The following is a 20789-nucleotide window of genomic DNA, read 5'->3' as shown; positions in this document are numbered from 1 at the left end:
AGGTGGGCAAAGGGGCACATATTCCAAAGTGCACCTTTCGGATTTCGCAGGCCATTTTTTACACATTTTGATTGCAAAGTACTTCTCACACATTTGGGCCCCTAAATTGCCAGGGCAGTATAACTACCCCACAAGTGACCCCATTTTGGAAAGAAGACACCCCAAGGTATTCCGTGAGGGGCCTGGCGAGTTCCTAGAATTTTTTTTTTTTGTCGCAAGTTAGTGGAATATGAGACTTTGTAAGAAAAAAAAAAATTAAAATAAAAATCATCATTTTCCGCTAACTTGTGACAAAAAATAAAAAGTTCTATGAACTCACTATGCCCATCAGCGAATACCTTAGGGTGTCTACTTTCCGAAATGGGGTCATTTGTGGGGTGTTTGTACTGTCTGGGCATTGTAGAACCTCAGGAAACATGACAGGTGCTCAGAAAGTCAGAGCTGCTTCAAAAAGCGGAAATTCACATTTTTGTACCATAGTTTGTAAACGCTATAACTTTTACCCAAACCATTTTTTTTTTTTGCCCAAACATTTTTTTTTATCAAAGACATGTAGACCAATAAATTTAGCGAAAAATTTATATATGGATGTCGTTTTTTTTGCAAAATTTTACATCTGAAAGTGAAAAATGTCATTTTTTTGCAAAAAAATCGTTACATTTCGATTAATAACAAAAAAAGTTAAAATGTCAGCAGCAATGAAATACCACCAAATGAAAGCTCTATTAGTGAGAAGAAAAGGAGGTAAAATTCATTTGGGTGGTAAGTTGCATGACCGAGCGATAAACGGTGAAAGGAGTGTAGTGCCGAAGTGTAAAAAGTGCTCTGGTCATGAAGGGGGTTTTAGCTAGCGGGGCTGAAGTGGTTAATATTGGCGGTCTGATTGGTGGTCTTACCTGAGGTGTAATGAAAAAATATTTTTTTCTTATTCTCCTCCTCTAAAACCTAGGTGCGTCTTATGGGCCAGTGCGCCTTATGGGGGCGAAAAGTACGGTAGTTACTGAAGCGGACATGTCAGGAGAGGTTACACGTCCTCATTAGTGATGAACGAACTGAAGTATCCGAAGTGGACTTCGATCCGAATTTCAGGGAAAATTAGATTCCTGGCAAGCCGAATTTCCTCGTGCTTCGTGGTAACGAATCAATTTACCCTGAAAAAAAAAAATCATAGTCACCTCATCCATTTGAGCGCGAAGAGGCCACCTCGGCCATCTTGATTGAAGATCCCGCACAAAATCTTGTGCACAGTGACGTATGACGTCACCACGCCGGCCATCGTGTTCTTTAATGAAGATGGCCGTGGGGTATTTTTTTTTATATTGTTCACTGATTAACCCCTGAAAGCCCTCATTTTTTATCTCAGATGCTGCAATCAGTGATGAATGTGGCATATGAGGGGTTCAGTGACGGGGTTGGCGCAATTGCCGTCATTACGTCCGCTATTCACAAAGAACTGCGCTTTATGACGCAGTTATTCGTCAGAAAGCAAATTTCTTTGTTAAATTCAATGAAGCAGCCGAATTGAAGTTTTCTTAATCGCTAGTCCTCATTAAGGGTGTGATGACACGGCCAGGCTTCTGCATGCAGTTTTGGATGCCAAAACCAGGAGTGAATTAAAAAAAAGAAGTTGTATCTGTCCTTTATCATTTTCCTCTTTTTATGATTCACTCCTGATTTTGGCTTCTAAAACTGCATGAGTATGTGGCCGTTCCCCAAGAATAACATGGATTTATTGTCATGCTCAGGGTACAATAGTGATTCCTCCATTCCTGTCTACTCTAGACTGAACAGGCTTGATTGACTCCAGAGGGAGGATCTCCTGCTAACAACTCCTTGCAGTTCTCATGATGTCACAGGATCCAGGAAGTACAAAGCTTCACAGTGAACACACAGTCAACACAAGCTGCAAGGATGCTTGGAGTAGTTGCTCTGCTGGGTGTGATCACCCTTTTTCTTGTGTTTTGTCTGCTGATATTTTCAGTGGTAACTTGGTATGAATCCTCAAAAGCAGAGATCCCACCAGGGATTGCAAATCCTTCATTACTTAGAAACTTTCATATACTTTCCACTGGTGTGTTCATCCTGGTGAGTCTATGTCCTGAATCTGAGATGATTTCTTTCACACTAGCGGCAGGACGGATCCGACAGGCTGTTCACCCTGTCGGATCCGTCCTGCCGCTATTTCGCCGTGCCGCCGCTCCGTCCCCATTGACTATAATGGGGACGTGGGGCGGAGCTCCGGCGCATGCACGGCAGTTCGCGGTGAGAGGCCGTCGGACTAGAAAGTCGGACATTCAGTACTTTTAGTACAGCGGCCTTTGGGCCATGCACTTCCGTGCTGCGCCGGAGCTCCGCCCCCCGTCCCCATTATAGTCAATGGGGACGGAGCGGCAGTCCGGCGAAATAGCGGCAGGATGGATCCGACAGGGTGAACAGCCTGTCGGATCCGTCCTGCTGCTAGGCAATTGTTTTAATCAAATTCCTTTTGCACAATGTTGTTTAAATCCCAGAAATTTCCAGGGAAAATGTTTGATGTGATTTTGTCACAATTTGCCCAATAACCTTCAGTAGAGAAATTCAAAGTTGCACCATTGAAATTTGCACATAAAAGCCACAGTTGTGCAGTACCTCAATCTGGTAGACCAGGGATGCTCAACCTGCGGCTCGCCAGCAGTTGTAAAACTACAACTCCCACCATGCCCAGCTAGGCTGTCTGGGAATGCTAGGAATTGTAGTTTTGCAAAAGCTGGAGGGCCGTGGGTTGGGCATCCCTGGCAGGTAGACAAATGTATTTTATACGCTGTGTTTGCATCTATGTATGGAGGCCACCCTGACACCATGATGAACTCAGTTATAGTCAATGGAGTCTGCCGAGTGCCATTTGTGTCCGTCAAATGATGGAGCAGGTACTCCATCATTTTCTTTGTTCTGTTCCTGTGATAGAACAGAAAAATGTAAGAAATGTGAACACAGCTTGCAAAATCCTTTTCTATAAATTTTAGGGTGGTTTCACACTGTTTTTGCTTTTACAAAAACGCTTTTTTTTGTGTTGATGTTACATTCTGTCCACTGGAAAATTATAAAACATCTTACAAACACTGCTTTTCTGTACTGTTGTTTTAAGACAGTTTTTTGGCTGCCCTGGCATTTTTTTTTATAGTTTTTTATTGGGTTTCTAAGGCCTCATGAACACGACCATATGTATTTTGTGGTCCGCAAAAAATACTAATGACGTCCGTATGAATTCCAAATTTTTCGGAACAGTTGGCCCCTAATAGAACAGTCCTATCCTTGTCCATAATGCAGACAATAATAAGACATGTTCTATTTTTTTGTGGAACGGAAATACAGAAACAGAATGCACACGGAGTACCTTTTTTGCGGACCCATTGAAAAAAATTGAAAAAACGGAACGGACACGGAATGAAAATACATTCACAACAGTGAAAATAAATTGTCCAGTAAAAAAAGCACAGACGCGACCAAGTAATAGAGATGGCTTTGCGGTTCACCTGGCGGTCATTTCGCAGATAACTTTGATCGTTCGCGGTTCACCGAATGGGTGAACATATGGCGATGTCCGCCGGTGCCATATTCTTTTACATTGTGAAGAACTTTGACACATGACAGAGTGACAAACGCTATTGGAACAAATAATTTTAATTGGTGTGATATACTAGTTGTCCCCCCCAGAAAAATTATTGAAACAGGAGTGTTATATACCATTAATATACTTTCTATATAGTGCATTTGGGTAGTGCAGCATTTGTTTGCGGTTTTGCTGCGTTACCTCAGCTATCGATAGGGACAAACGCTATTGGAACAAATAATTTCTAAAACCTGATTGAGCGGTCCGTGGTATCCCTGCCTGGCATCCTGCTGAGAGCAGTGTTTTTATTGAACATTTTCTGCAAGACAAAATTACATGACCTTGAGTATAAGAGGCAGGATGGTAACAATATGACAAAACAATAGCAAAGACAGGTGCACTTTGCAGTCTCACTAAACCCTCAAACTGATTTTAAAATTGAGAGATTAGTCAACATGTCCTACGGTGTAGAACATGTCTAAGCCCGGGCACCACGCCAAGGTTTCTCAAGTAGCCCGGGACCTAACACTCTCCTACCTGAGCCGTATGGGCAATACCAGGAGCCAGTGGGCAAATTACAGGAGCATGAGGCCGACTCACAAACAGCTCACCAGTTACCTCCAGCATGTAACCATGCTTGCAATGGGAGGAGGGAGGAGTCTGCGAGTCCCACTCAAGACTGGCTGATATGGCCCAGGCCTCACAGGTGCACCTAAATGTGGCCTGTAGATGGAAAACAGGCACATTTAAATTGGAGTTTATACACCTCCACCGTATGCATTTTGCTGGGGATCGCCATTAGCAACGGGCCACAAGTGCAGGATTTGCTCCCCTGTATATATGCGCGACTGCATGTGGGTTTGAGCACCTCCTGCTAATGCCACCCTGTCTTTTTAGTTTGTATATGCAGGATGGTAACAGTCTATCCTGTCCCCTAGGAACTAGAGATCTGTATTTTAACCACTTCAGCCCCGCTAGCTAAAACCCCCTTCATGACCAGGCCACTTTTTACACTTCTGCACTACACTACTTTCACCGTTTATCGCTCGGTCATGCAACTTACCACCCAAATGAATTTTACCTCCTTTTCTTCTCACTAATAGAGCTTTCATTTGGTGGTATTTCATTGCTGCTGACATTTTTACTTTTTTTGTTATTAATCAAAATGTAACGATTTTTTTGCAAAAAAATGACATTTTTCACTTTCAGCTGTAAAATTTTGCAAAAAAAAAAACGACATCCATATATAAATTTTTCTCTAAATTTATAGTTCTACATGTCTTTGATAAAAAAAAAATGTTTGGGCAAAAAAAAAAATGGTTTGGGTAAAAGTTATAGCGTTTACAAACTATGGTACAAAAATGTGAATTTACGCTTTTTGAAGCAGCTCTGACTTTCTGAGCACCTGTCATGTTTCCTGAGGTTCTACAATGCCCAAACAGTAGAAAAACCCAACAAATGACCCCATTTCGGAAAGTAGACACCCTAAGGTATTCGCTGATGGGCATAGTGAGTTCATAGAACTTTTTATTTTTTGTCACAAGTTAGCAGAAAATAATGATTATTTTTTATTTTATTTTTTTTCTTACAAAGTCTCATATTCCACTAACTTGCGACAAAAAATAAAAAAATTCTAGGAACTCGCCATGCCCCTCACAGAATACCTTGGGGTGTCTTCTTTCCAAAATGGGGTCACTTGTGGCGTAGTTATACTGCCCTGGCAATTTAGGGGCCCATATGTGTGAGAAGTACTTTGCAATCAAAATCTGTAAAAAATGACCGGTGAAATACGAAAGGTGCACTTTGGAATGTGGGTCCCTTTGCCCACCTAGGCTGCAAAAAAGTGTCACACATCTGGTATCGCCGTACTCAGGAGAAGTTGGGGAATGTGTTTTGGGGTGTCATTTTACATATACCCATGCTGGGTGAGAGAAATATCTTGGCAAAAGACAACTTTTCCCATTTTTTTTTATACAAAGTTGGCATTTGACCAAGATATTTATCTCCCCCAGTATGGGTATATGTAAAATGACACCCCAAAACACATTCCCCAACTTCTCCTGAGTACGGTGACACCAGATGTGTCACACTTTTTTGCAGCCTAGATGCGCAAAGGTGCCCAAATTCCTTTTAGGAGGGCATTTTTAGACATTTGGATCCCAGACTTCTTCTCACGCTTTAGGGCCCCTAAAAAGCCAGGGCAGTATAAATACCCCACATGTGACCCCACTTTGGAAAGAAGACACTCCAAGGTATTCAATGAGGGGCCTGGCAAGTTCATAGAATTTTTTTTTTTTGGCATAAGTTAGCGGAATTATTTTTATTTTATTTTTTTTTCTCACAAAGTCTCACTTTCCGCTAACTTAGGACAAAAATTTAAATCTTTCATGGACTCAATATGCTCCTCAGTGAATACCTTGGGGTGTCTTCTTTCCAAAATGGGGTCAGTTGTGGGGTGTTTGTACTGCCCTGGCATTTGAGGGTCTCCGCAATCATTACATGTATGGCCAGCAGTAGGAGTTTCTGCTATTCTCCTTATATTGAGCATACAGGTAATGAGATTTTTTTTTCCGTTCAGCCTCTGGGCTGAAAGAAAAAAATGAACGGCACAGATTTCTTCATTCGCATCGATCAATGTCGATGAAAAAATCTCTGCCAAAAAAAAAAAAAAGGAGGGGAAAGGCGTCTGCCAGGACATAGGAGCTCCGCCCAACATCCATACCCACTTAGCTCGTATGCCCTGGCAAACCAGATTTCTCCATTCACATCAATCGATGTGGATGAATAAATATTTTGCCGGGATTTTTTTATATATACAAAGTGTTTGCCAAAGCATAGTAATGCCGCCTCCTCCTCAGCTCGTATGCCTCGGCAAACGTATCTGTTACTGCAGAGGAGAAATCTCATCTTGCAGCGCCGCATACACCGACTTGCGTGTAATCTGACAGCAGCGCAATGCTTCTGTCAGAATGCACATCAGTGCTGCAGCTAGTCGATCGGTTGGTCCACCTGGAAGGTAAAAAAAAAAAAGAAAAAACCAGACCGCAACGCAATAATTTTATTAACTTTGGAACAGAATATATAAACTTTAACTTTTTGAACTAAACATTAACCTTTTTGCTTACTGGTGTGTTTTTTTTTTTTTTTTTTTTACCTTTATAGAACAAACCTCTCCTTCCCCATGGGTCAATGTGCAAAGCGCAAATCGCCCAAAGATGTGGCGAAGTGTGTTATGCACTTTGTCCCAGGTGAAAGGAGAGGTTTGCAGCAGCTGTGTGAGTGAATGGGCTCTAATAGCCCTGTGTGCCTGTCCTGGTGAGATGTGATCCCTATGCTAATAGTGTACCTGTGAGTGGTACTTCCGGAAACACTCTCCAAAGCATAGGGCAGGGTGGTCAGGACAGTCAGGACAGAAATAGCGGGTGTCACGCCTTATTCCACTCCTGCTACAGACACGACATCTTTTTCGGGGTGACGGTTGGGTTGAGGTACCAGGAACGACATTGGGGAAATGTCGCTCGTGTAGACGGCTAACTACACTGGTGGATGGGGCCACGGAACCTCCTGGGTACAGGAGGTTCTCGATGATCTCTTCCTGAAATTTGAAGAAGGATCCAGTTCTCCCAGCCTTACTGTAGAGAACAAAACTATTATATGCAGCCAATTGAATCAAATATACAGACACCTTCTTATACCAGCGTCTGGTTCTGCGGGAAACTAAATACGGAGACAACATCTGGTCATTGAAGTCCACCCCTCCCATGTGAAGGTTATAGTCGTGGACTGAGAGGGGCTTTTCAATGACACGGGTTGCTCGCTCAATTTGTATTGTCGTGTCTGCGTGAATGGAGGAGAGCATGTAAACGTCACGCTTGTCTCTCCATTTCACCGCGAGCAGTTCTTCGTTACACAGTGCGGCCCTCTGCCCCCTTGCAAGACGGGTGGTAACGAGCCGTTGGGGGAAGCCCGCGTGACTAGTTCGCGCGGTGCCACAGGCGCCAATCCGTTCTAGAAACAAATGCCTAAAGAGGGCCACACTTGTGTAAAAATTGTCCACATAAAGATGGTACCCCTTGCCGAATAAGGGTGACACCAAGTCCCAAACTGTCTTCCCACTGCTCCCCAGGTAGTCAGGGCAACCGACCGGCTCCAGGGTCTGATCTTTTCCCTCATAGATCCGAAATTTGTGGGTATAGCCTGTGGCCCTTTCACAGAGCTTATACAATTTGACCCCATACCGGGCGCGCTTGCTTGGGATGTATTGTTTGAAGCCAAGGCGCCCGGTAAAATGTATCAGGGACTCGTCTACGCAGATGTTTTGCTCTGGGGTATACAAATCTGCAAATTTCAGGTTGAAATGGTCTATGAGGGGCCGAATTTTGTGGAGCCGGTCAAAAGCAGGGTGGCTTCTGGGACGGGAGGCGGTGTTGTCGCTAAAGTGCAGGAAACGCAGGATGGCCTCAAAACGTGCCCTGGACATAGCAGCAGAGAACATGGGCATGTGATGAATTGGGTTCGTGGACCAATATGACCGCAATTCATGCTTTTTAGTTAGACCCATGTTGAGGAGAAGGCCCAGAAAAGTTTTAATTTCGGAAACTTGGACTGGTTTCCACCGGAAAGGCTGGGCATAAAAGCTTCCCGGGTTAGCGGTTATAAATTGTGTGGCATACCTGTTTGTTTCGGCCACAACTAAGTCTAAGAGCTCCGCAGTCAAGAACAGCTCAAAAAATCCCAGGGCCGAACCGATCTGAGCTGTCTCAACCCGAACTCCAGACTGGGCAGTGAAAGGGAAAACTACAGGTGCGGCTGAAGTTGGGGACTGCCAATCAGGGTTTGCCAGCACCTCAGGGATTCTAGGGGCTCTACGGGCACGTCTTTGCGGTGGCTGCGACGGGGTCACTACTGCACGTGCCACCGTACCAGCTTCAACTGCCCTTCTGGTGCTCGCTACTTCATCATGTTCTACGGCAGTGCTGGTACTAGGTCCAGGGAGGGCTGCGCTGCTGGTGTATGCCTCACCACGTAATCCGACAGCAGCAGCCCCACTCTGCTGCTCTTGAAGCGGATCCTGCGCAACCTGTGGTCTAGCGACACGGGGCCGGGTACGCCTGGTGCTATCAGGGACCTCAGCCTCCTCGTCCGAACTTTGGGTCAGAGAGCCACTGCTTTCTACAGGTTCGTATTCTGACCCGCTAGATTCATCAGATGAGGGTTCCCATTCCTCATCCGACTGGGTCAGAAGCCTGTAGGCCTCTTCAGAAGAATACCCCCTGTTTGACATTTGGGCAACTAAATTTAGGGGTATTCCCTGAGACTACCCAAGAAAAAAAAGCAAGCCTGTCTTACAAAGGGGAGGCTAGCGAAGTACCGGAGGCCGCTGCGGTTGATAAAAAATATCAAAACTGATTTTTTTTATCGCCGCAGCGCGTGTAAAGTAAATGTGCAGTGATCAAAAAAAAACATTTTTTTGTCACTGCGGTGGGGCGGGCGTGGGTGAACGCACGTGTGGGCGACCGATCAGGCCTGATCGGGCAAACACTGCGTTTTGGGTGGAGGGCGAACTAAAGTGACACTAATACAATTATAGATCTGACCGTGATCAGTTTTGATCACTTCCAGATACTATAAAAGTACAAATGCTGATTAGCGATACGCTAATCAGCGAATAACGGACTGCAGTGCGGTGGGCTGGCCGCTAACCGATCCCTAAACTACCTAACCAAGGGGCCTAAACTATACCTAAAACCTAACGGTCAATACCAGTGAAAAAAAAAAAGTGACAGTTTACACTGATCACTTTTTTCCTTTCACTAGTGATTGACAGGGGCGATCAAAGGGTTAATTGGGGTTCAGGGGGGTGATCTGGGGCTAGTATGTAGTGTTGGTGTACTCACTGTGTAGCCTGCTCCTCTGCTGGATCCAACCGACGAAAAGAACCAGCAGAGGAGCAGGCCAGCCATATAACAGATCATATTTACTAATATGATCTGTTATCTGGCACTCTGATTGTTTTTTTTTAAGGATGACGCGACTCCCCTCGACGAAATGTCGGCCCGAACTGCGCATGCGCGGGCCGGCAAAGCGCGTCATCTCGCGTCTCGCGAGATGACGCGTATATGAGTAACTGTGCGCAGCGCTGCCGCCTCCGGACCGCACATCTGCGTTAGGCGGTCCGGAGGCGGTTAAAGAAATGTCACGAATTTGTCTTTTCTAATTATTCCAGCCAGTCTCCTGTGATTGTTGAAGCTGGAAAGGTTATCTATATATATATATATATATTTTTTTTTATGGGGTGCCTAGTTTTTGACATACCTTACACTCTTCCCCACAAAATTTGATGTTGTCCCTGACATAAGCAGACTTTAGTATGAGAACCTATTCTCTTACTCATCTTCCAATAACCATAGGAAGCCAAGGTTAATTTGTAAAACTGTAAATTACTTGAGGAACTGTCCTACCTGTGACATCTACTCCCAGTTTTGACTCTACAATCCATCCGCGGTTCAACAGATCCTGTAGATATTCTTTCACCTCCTGGTGTAGTGGCCTTGGCACGGACATGTAAGTTCTTCTAACCGGTGTATTGTCATTGAGGTGCAGTTTCAATTGTAGAGAAGGGATGCATCCGACATCAGAATCATCTTTAGCGAAAGCGTGGCATTCCTCCCTTAGCATTGCTTTGGCTATCCATTGATTTTCCTCCAGCAGGTGTTCTATAGGTACAGGTGGATCCCAGTGTTCTCGATAAGTAGAGCTTACTGGTGACCGACTCATGTTTAAATTGTCCACTCAACCTTCCTGCCCTGATCTGGATGACTGCAGACTATGAGTCACTGGAGGAGTGGTCACACTGATTCTATTGGTTTCACCTAAGCTGGGTATGTTGTCTTAATGGGCTTGAGGCACCCAATCCTAGTCTGACTTGGTAAGATAACGTCTCGCTGGGTGGTGTTCCAAACCGTGATGGATAGTTTGGAAAACTGTCCCTTTTGGAGTGACACTAATGTCTCCCCGATATACAGTCCTTCTGGCACAGTATGAGTCTCAATAGGTATAAACAAGACCATCTGATCTTGCAAAGCTGGTTTGGCGTGACCCCACATCTGGATATGTCAAAGTGTTTGCTGGAATTCTTCAGCTCTTGCTACTAGTCTTAAGTGCAGTACCACCAGTTTCTTTCAGGCTGGCCTGTAGTTGACTCACAAGGATTTCTGCAATTCCAAGGTTGCTCCTAGTAGGTCCACGAACCCTGCAATGGTTCTCCTTCCTTTTTCAGCTGTCTCTTTGAAGAGTTCTTCTATGACACTGTACCTAATGATTGGTGTCTCTGCGACTTTCTCATCTGCTGATACCACAAGTGGCACTACTAGCTGTTTTGTGTTATTGCTTCCCGCTGTTAGTTGAAACACTACTTCAATCCACCCGGAGTAAGAAATGTCAGTCTCATTGGTGGCTTTCCCAAAGAGGACTCCTGGCCCCAGCAATTCTTCCAAAGATCGGAGCACTGTATGTGGCAGAACACACTGTCTCCAGTTCTCATTGATGATGCTCACCTGAGAGCTGGTGTCCCATAGGGCTTGGACAGGAGTATTGTCTATTTCTCAGTTCACAAGGCATCTTTTTCCAACGAGACTCAGTAACTTGCTGTTTTGTCTCATGGTAACATCGTCCACGTGAGTCGGTACTTGATCAGCCATCTGGAGGGATCTCTGGTTATAGCAGATTTCCCCTACTATCCATGGCACTGTTGGTGTTTTTGGAGCTTGCTGGTTTGCTACCGACAAGAGTTGCACTTTGGGACATAGGGTTGGTTCTAGAACAGGTTACTGTCAGTCCCTTGACAGTAACCCTCTCCGGTTTAACTGGTTTGGTCTGGGTGTTTGGTAGTATCATCCACATTTGAAGCAATGATCGCAGGCACTTCTCTGACCGGTCCTTTTACAGGATTGACAACATCCATTGTTCGTACCCACTGTTACCTAAGGCCCTTGGAATTCACGGTCTCTTTGGGTTCTCGAACCTTGGAGAAGTGTCTTCATCTCTAGCATCTCTTTTTGCATCTGTAGTATCAGTTTTTCCAGTTCAGAGTTGCTCTTAGACAGCGGTTGAATCGTTGGGCTATCTGCCTGTGGTGGGGACCAAGATTTTGTGTTGGCAGTCGTTGTCAGGACACTTGGTTCTTGAGGACACTGTAAGGCATTAGACTGACATTCTTTCCCTTTTGTTGAACTGCTGTGCTGAGATTTATTTAGTTTCTGTTCTCTTTCCAGCTCCATATTAGAGGATTCATTCGTTTTATCTATGAGCACCTCATCTGGAATGGAAAGATCATCTAAATACTGCTTTAATTGGAATTTCATGTGGTCATTTCTCAGTCCAGTACCCACTGATCTTAGAAATTTCTTCTGTATCAGCTCAGTCCAGAAATGTTCATCAGAGCCTTCCCCTTGGGAGACAAATAGCAACCGATCTTTCAATTCAATCGCTCTGAACAGGAAATTTTGCTGAGTCTCATCACTTTTCTGAGAAATATTGAGGAGTTGCTGGTACAGTTCGGAGGCATTCTCCTCCTTCTAGTGACTTTTCAAGATTCGTCTCAGTTGCACTAGAGTCAGTCCATTTTTCATTTCCAGCATACTTCTGAGGCTTAGACCAGGGCTAATAGCTTTGACCACTGCTTCAACGATCTCAGTCTCGGGATACCCTTTCTGTTGTCCCAGGTTGATTTGGTGCATTAGCTTGGTGTAGGACAGCTTATCCTTCTGCTCTTTTTCTCCAATCTGGCTTGTGATCTTGAAATCTTTTCTGATTGTCACCTCTGGCAAGCTACCATGGTGTAGTCTCCGAGTAAGCGGAACTGGCTCTAGTTTTGGCTGACTGTCACTTGAGTTTTTCCTTTTGGTACTCAGCTCTTTAATCTGTTCCTCAATTATTCTGGCCGTTTCCTGGAACTTCTCCTTCATAGTGTGATACTGTTGCTTTAGGTCGGCCAGTTGCTGTCCTGGTTGGGGGTCTTTCTCATTGAAGCTTGGGACTTCTGCATTGTCCCTCCTCTTCTCTAACTCGCTGATGAATCTATTTGTGGCTTGCAGAAATGGAGTCACCGTCTCCTTACTTTCAGCTTCAACCAGTCCATCTATCACCTCATTAATGATCCGCATAAAATGGCGCCGGCCATGTTACCCGAGACCGCAAAAGGTACAGCTTTGTTTAAGGACACCATAATGGAGTGGAAACATGTTAGAAAAATCTACAAACTTCCCACATATACCTCTGTGGACCCTCCCGGCATTCCAACAGGGCAAGTGCAATGCGCTCTTTAGGGAGTGGAAGCAGAAAGGTATTCATATTCTTGGGGATATATTGGATGATACGGGGTTGAAGCTGTTATCTTGGGGACAGTTGCAGGATAAATTCCACATGTCTTCCAAGCACTATCTTCAATACCTACAAGTGAGGGCTTTCTGCGAATCCCAGTCCAGAGTCTTGGGAGACAAGAAGGATATAGTCCGCTTCAATAGTTTGATGAGCTCAGCAGACAGAAATAATACACTCTCAGGGGCATATGGAAAGCTCAGGGATGTTTCTTTGGATGGAGAGGCAAAAACTGTTTTTAAAAGCTGGGAGACAACATTGGGGGATGATGGCGCCACACTTCAAATCAGAGAAGGCATGGATAAAGTCAGGAGTGCTATAGCTAGTGAATCTTGGAGAGAAATCCAATCTAAAATAATACATAAAGCAACTTATGCATTTGATCTCTCATACACTAATGCACCAGCACACTATCTGAGAAGCTGCCCTAAGTGTGGCCTTCAGAAAGCTGATCTATTGCATGGACTTTGGGGGTGTAGTCTTTTGAGACGCTACTGGACTGACATATGTGACTTTATTAAAAACACTTGGGAGGTGGAGGTTCAGGATGCGCCATTACAGTGTGTGTTTCACTTTGTCCCCAAAGATCAAGAGGCGGGGTCCTCCAATATACTGTAGTAGGCATTAAAGGGCCACATGTCATGCTTCTGGCAGCTAAGAAGTGTGTGCTGAGAAAGTGGCTGCAGCCACAATTACCTTCCCTAGAGGAGGTTATAGGTACAATGAAGGTGCTTATGTATATAGACAGATTGGACACGGAAAGGAATAAAGAAAATTCCACGAAAAGATTTTTCCACAAATGGAAAGATTTTATTGAAAAGTCTCTTACACAGTATGAAATTCGAGAGGTGGTTAAGCCATTCACCAAAACTACCTGGTTCATGAAGGAAAGGATGGCTAATAGGCTAGGTAAACTAGGGGATTGATCTTTGCAGAGGATTTACCCGCAATGCTAAACGTTACTGTTCACAGGCTACGTTGTGGGATAGGGGTTCAAGGGGAAGTTTATTTTTGTTTTTCACATAGAAAATGGATTCGCCTTTCTATTATACAGTTAAATAGATGTTGATGGCACAACCTCAACAGGCTGATTTGTGGTCTATCTGTACATACCTTACAGATGCACCAGACTTGGTTGAGTAGCTCACTCAGCCTTCCACTTCTGCACCCTCCTCATCCTCTCTATCTGCACCCTCTTCACTCTGTGTGCACCCCCAAAGACACCACCACCACCATATGCCCATACTAGAGTCAGAGGAATTATTTTTCCATCCATTCCAAGACCTTACCGATGCACAGCCATTCTTGGCATTGGATCAGGAAGAGGAGGTATCAACGGTCGCCACCCAGCAGTCTGACGACAGTACCCAGATCAGCCCAAGGAGGATGATCCCTGCTGTTGCTGCCTACTCCTAGATCTCTAATGTCAGTGGTGGTGAAGGTGACGATGATGACGTGTCGACTGACGTCACGTGTGTGCCCACAAGATAGGAAGAGGAGGGGAGTTCATAGGGAGAGACGGAGCAGCAGATAAGGAGGAGAAGCAGGCAGAACTTACAGTGCACAGGAGGCAAAAAGCAGACTGCTAATGTATCTAGAACGAGCAATCCACCATGCACGGTCACATCTGGCACTCCCAGGACGCCGGCACATTGCTCTGCAGTGTGGGCTTTTTTTACCGTGTCCGCTGCTGACAATAGTGTTGCCATCTGCAGCCTGTGCTGTCAACACATAAGTTGTGGTAAGCCCAACACTCACCTTTGTTGTTGTCGCATTCATCTGGCAAAAGGCAGGCTTCCATGGCCCAAATGTTAGAACGAAAAAATATGATGAGGCCGGATAATCCTCTTGCCCGACGGCTGACTGCTGGCTGGTCGGATCTGCTAGCCCACCAACTACTGCCATATAAACTGGTGGACTCGGAGGCCTTTAGAAAATTTGTGGTCATTGGCACACCACAATGGAAGGTCCCCGGAAGGAAATATTTCTCCCAGAAGGGGATCCTGGAGCTATATGGCCACGTTCAGCGGCAAGTGAATGTATCTCTGGCACACAGTGTCAGTGCCAAGATACATTTGACCACATAACTTTTACTGCCCACTGGGTGAACCTTCTTACTGCCATCAATCTTGCATCCCGTGGCACCCGTGTGGACTTGGTGTTACTGCCACGGATTGCATGCAGGCCTGCCTCTTCTTCTCCTCCTCCTACTCTATCCTCCGTCTCTTCCTTGGCTGGCTCCTCCTTTTCCACTGCTACCGCCTTTTCCGCTGCCCCCCCAAGCTCCCGAGAACCTATTCGATGTTCCAGGTGAGAAGTTTACATGCTGTGCTGTGGCTGTTGTGCTTGGAAAGCCAAGAGCCACACCAGTCCTGCACTCCTTTCAGCTTTGCGGTCACAGGCCGATCAGTGGCTAACCCTGCTCAATTTGACAGTTGGTAAAGTGGTGTGCGACAACAGTGCCAATCTGCTGAGCGCGCTGAAACAGGGCAAAATGACACATGTGCCGTGCATGGCACACGTCCTGAACTTAGTCGTACAGCGATTTGTTGCCAAATACCCTGGGGTCCAGGACGTCTTGCGGCAGGCCAGGAAAATCTCTGGCCATTTTAGAAGATCTTACATGGCCATGACTTGCCTTGCTTACGTTCAACGATGACACCACCTGCCCATCAGACGTCTGATTTGTGCCCGAAGAGATGGAACTCCACCTTGTATATGCTTGATAGACTGCTCCAACAGAAACATGCAGTTAACGACTACCTGTACGAACTCTGCGGCAGGACAGGTTCTGGGAGCTGTTTTTTTTTTCCACTGCGCCAGTGGCTGCTCATGCGCGATGCATGCAGACTTCTGCGGCCATTTGATGAAATCACCAAACTGGTCAGTTGCAACCATCAGTGACATCGTACCTTATGCCTTCTTTCTGGAGTGTGCATTGCGTCATGTCATTGATCAAGCCGTCGAGGAGCAGTAGCTGGAAGATGAGGAAGTTGCAATGCTGAATGAATTGTCCGTGGATGAGGGGAGGAGACAGAGGACGACATTCTCCTGGCCGGTGAGCAGGAGCCAGGCCACTCCACAGCTTCCAGTTTAGTGCAAATGGGGGCCTTCATGCTCCAGTGTTTGAAGAGGGACCCCCGTATAAAAAGCATAAAGGGCAAGGACCAGTACTGGGTGGCAACGTACAAAATGGCGGACATGTTACCAGCATCACAGAGGGCTGTCAGAATGCAGCACTTCCAGGCCTTGCTTCGAGAAATGCTGCATTCTACTTTTGCAGGCGCTGGCAGAGAAATTTCCACTCACAGAGAAACAGTTGCAGGTACCAATCCAGCAGAGCATGCAAGAAGAGGGTGGTTTGAAGATGTGTTGGTCACTTCGGATATGAGATCATTCTTGCACCCAACCCATTGACACCCGCCCTCCGAATCCAGCTTCACGGAACGCTTAGACCGACAGGTGTCCGACTACATCAGGTTAACTGCCGATGTGGATGCTCTAAGAAGCGAGGAACCCCTGGACTACTGGGTGTGCAGGCTTGACCAGTGGCCAGAGCTGACACAATTTGCCATGAAACTCTTGACTTGCCCCTCGTCCAGGGTCCTGTCCGAAAGGATGTTCAGAGCAGCAGGGGGGATCGTGACCGATAAGTGTATTTGCCTACCTCACGACAGTGTGGACTACCTCACATTTCTAAAAAAGAATGAGGTATGGATCTCGGAGGAATTCACCACTTGTGACGACCACGTTTCATTGAATTTTCTGATGACAGCCCACAAATATCCGCCACCACCCAGAACAAATATTGGTCCCTGTCTTAGGTAAATACAGCGGCATAAAAGGCCTTTTCTGTCCGTTGAATGCCTAATGTTTTGGCTCTCTGAGGAATTCAACACCTGTGACGACCAACTATTATCATTTAGGTTTTTTTTCAAGAGGGGGGATTTCATTAGCCATGTTTTTAATACAATTTTATATTTTTAGTTCTTTTAAACATATGTATTTGTACTGGCCTGCAGTAAAATCGATATCCATTGACCGTGTAATCTACCTCTAGCCACATAATCATTTGATGATTTCTGTCCGGTGAATGCCTAATGTTTGGGGCCTGTACTCCCGTGGCGTAAAATAACATTTTTCTAGGCTCCAGCAGGCCACATTTTTGACAGTTTCCCTTTAAGATGCATAAAAATGGCCCCTGATTAAAATACACATTTTTGGGGGGAATTCTTGCCATTGATCACCCTCTGGTATGTCACTGTCCATGTTGTGGGACTATTTATCCACTTCTTGTATTTGGTGGCTGCAATAATGACCTGAAGGTTTTTTAGGTTCGCCTGACATTAAAGTAAATGGGGCCCGCCGCGAACTTGCGGTTCGCGAACATTTGATCACGTTCGCGAAACGTCCCGGCCGATGTTCATCCATCACTGCAAGTAGATATTGATTAGCACCTTTTCCGGCAGGCTGTTCCTGTGGGTGAATAGCTTGCCGGATCCGTGCTGCCGCTAGTGCACGCGTGCAGTTAGAAGTCTGCTCCGGCCCCATTCACTATAATGGGTGCAGGCCAAACATGCAGAGAGGCGGCCGGAATAAAACTACGACACGTTGTAGTTTTATTCCGGCCGCCTCTCGGCATGTTTGCCGTGCTGTGGCCGGACCTCTGGTCCGCTCCCATTATAGTGAATGGGGTCGGAGTCGACTTCCGGCGGCACACGTGCACTAGTGGCAACACGGATCCGGCAGGCTATTCACCCAGCTGAACAGCCTGCCGGTGAATAGCAAAGAGAAAAAGCTTGGTGTACAGTCACAAATAAGCAGCGGAACCCTTATCCAGGAGTAGGTTCAGTCTCCTTAAAACAGTCAAATCCACAAGCAATTTAAGGGACCGCGCTGATATCAGCAGTTTAAGACACAGTGCAGACTCGACACTCGATCCAACAGATGGTTGTTCACATTCCACTTCTATGGACCTCTCCTGCAGCGTCTTGCCACCAACTGAAACTTTCAATACATAGCACCAATACCTTCACAAAGAAAAGAAGCACATGGCGCAATACCCAAGTGGTAAAGTAAGTATACAATTTATTGTACTTACAAAATTCAAGGAGTAAAAAGCATTTCATAAAAACGCGCCCGACCCGAGTTTTGCCTTAGGCTTTGTCAGGGGCTGAGGCATGCCGGAGAAGGCTGCTGCTGATGTGAAAGTAGCCAAATAGTACAATTCCATAATAATATAAGATATTGTATTATTCCAAGTCAGGATGCTGAATAGGCAGCAAATCAGACGATGACAGTCAGCTTGGAAAACATATTAATAGAAATAACATAAGAAGGGGGTAAGTGGGGGGGAGAAAGAAGGGAAAGGGGGGGGGGAACAGGAGGGGAAACAAGTAAGCAAAGAGCGCACAGACGGTCCTATAAAGACCACTAATTAGAAATGTCCAGTCCTGTTGTTGAGAAACTAAAGGCGAATTAGTGGCGTCACCGCTATTGTTGGGGTCAGGTGCTAGTTTGTGTACTGGAAACAGGTATACAACTGTGTCCTGGTTCGGGAGGGTAGAATCTCAATAAAGGATTCCCATCCATCCGGAATAGGTGGGCAAGTTTTTGTAAGAATAGCCAAAAGGGTGGGGCCTGGGGTGAAAGCCATTCCTGAAAGGTGATCTTACGAGCCACACTGGAGAGAATAAATAATAGTTTTGTTTGCCTTTGGAGTTCACAGGTAAATTCGGAGGCCAGGTGACCAAATATCACCCAGGAAGGTGTGAGGGGACAAAGTTGACTAAATGAGTGAGAGCAAAAAATTCAACCCTCTTCCAGAATTGTTTTATTAAGGGATATCGTCAAAAGCAATGGTACAGATCTGCATTCAGTTGTGCGCATTTGGAACAGGAAGAGGCTGGGATTTTCCCCATGAGGAAATTCTGTAACGGTGAAACATATGCTCTTTGTGTAATTTTAAGTCCCATGTCCCAGTAAGAAGCTGAGGTTCTAGAATAGTACAGTGTGGCGGTGATGTCACTAAGTGATAGGTCTGGGAAAATGCCAACCTTTACAGTTTCCAGGCGTAAATGTTAGTATATTTGCTGGGGCTGGGTCATGGCCCCGTCACGACCCCAGACACCCCCCATCCCTCCCAACTGTTAAACACGGTATCATTATGTATTATAAACAACTTCCCCCAGACATAATACTAAATCACAGTGCCAGCAGTATTTTAGGGTGTTTCCTCCGCACCTTACATTAGTACAGTCTGCTGTGGCGGAGTGTTGATGACATGATGAATGTCCACTGCTGTTAATGGGTGCAATGTATTTACTCAAGCTCCCCGTGTCATTGCTGCAGGGGAACTGAACATTTAGAGGGGTTGTCTGATTTCAGGAGGACACCAGACAATCAAGGAAATCTGCCTACAATAAAGATGTGATCATTACTTACCTGGCACATCCCTCGTCACTTCTCTGGTTTTCCCAACTGGAATCTGTTTACCTGACTGCAGCGGTGTTATGTCGACAACACATGACTGCTTCAGCCAATCACTGGCCCTAGCAGTGCACCAAAGTAGCCAGTGATTGGCTGCAGCAATCATGTGTTGTTCACGTGATGCCAAGTAAGTAAGTAATGATCAATTCTTTCCTCTGTCATTCGTTTTTCTCCTGATTCTAGACAACCTCTAACTGTGGTGGCTCCCTGTCATTAATTTGCTGTGTTAGGAGATTTGCAATATAGACAGTCTCATTAAGGTATTTTTTCTAAATTTTTTGTTCCTTCCCTCAAACTATAGGGGGGTATCCTTGATAAACTTGGAGTATCGAACATTGTGCAGCTTTTTCGTTTTCTGCAAAACGTCTCCAAGCCTAAACTGAAGGATGATCCAAAGGTCTTCAAGAAAGACTTACAATTTCACGGAGTACCGGTGAGAATCTACCAGCCCCGAGATCCTTCAGTTGGTGGCAGAAAAGGAGTCATGTTCTTTCATGGGGGAGGTTTCACGTATGGAAGTATTGGTAAGCCAAACCTTGTGGTTTAATGATGGATCCAATAGAAAGCTTATTTTTCCTAACAAATACCAGGATATCAGGAGACAGTTATGAGGCTATAATACACATTAGATTGTTGCCCACTGAAATTCATAGGATCAGATGATGCAGTGGCATAGGATGCCCATTAGAACCTATCATATGTTTTTACTGTATATTTCTTTATAATGAACCACAGCAAACTACAATTTGCTATATAGTGAAAAAGGGTATGCACATGCATACTGGCCCTGTGTATGCATTCTTTTAGCATATGCATGGTGAATGAGTCCCCATAGATAAGTTCAGGGTATTCTCTTCCTTTGGTGTCCCAAATTTTCCTATTTACATATTGGTAAGTATGAATATATAAAATCTTTACATAGGTCATACAGGTTAGATTTCCACCTGACATGTCCTATCCATTGTTCCCATAGACATATTTTATCAGATCTAATCTAACTTCTTAGAATTCGCAACTAATCCGAATTTCCTTGCTCTTTGTGGTAACCAGGGGCGTTGCTAGGGTCTCAAAAGATCCAGGGCTCAAGCCCCAATGAATATTGCCCAATTCTCTCAGTCAACCAATCGCCCCCCCCCCCAACCCCTCCCCCTGCAAACACTAGCACTGAAGACATTTTACTGTACTTGCTAAACAGCTATACAGCAGCACGTACCTTTCACATCCAGTGCCTCCCAGGTGACGTCTCTTCTCATGTAGATCTTCTGTCATCATCTTCTCCATTCGGTCCTGATAACTTCTCTCAGCCACACCTCGATTCTGCAGAGTGTGAAAC

At 45.3% G+C, this 20789-nt stretch overlaps 1 pseudogene; it reads left to right on the top strand.

Annotated features, from left to right (window-relative positions):
- The first annotated feature begins 1911 nt into the window (after positions 1–1911).
- Positions 1912–20789, top strand: part of LOC122926250 — a 38860-nt pseudogene continuing 19982 nt past the window's right edge.

The sequence above is a fragment of the Bufo gargarizans genome, chromosome 2 (genome assembly GCF_014858855.1).
Source record: "Bufo gargarizans isolate SCDJY-AF-19 chromosome 2, ASM1485885v1, whole genome shotgun sequence".
NCBI lineage: Eukaryota > Metazoa > Chordata > Amphibia > Anura > Bufonidae > Bufo > Bufo gargarizans.
Note: the sequence above shows the minus strand (reverse complement) of the source record. Positions and strands in the feature narration are given on the sequence as shown.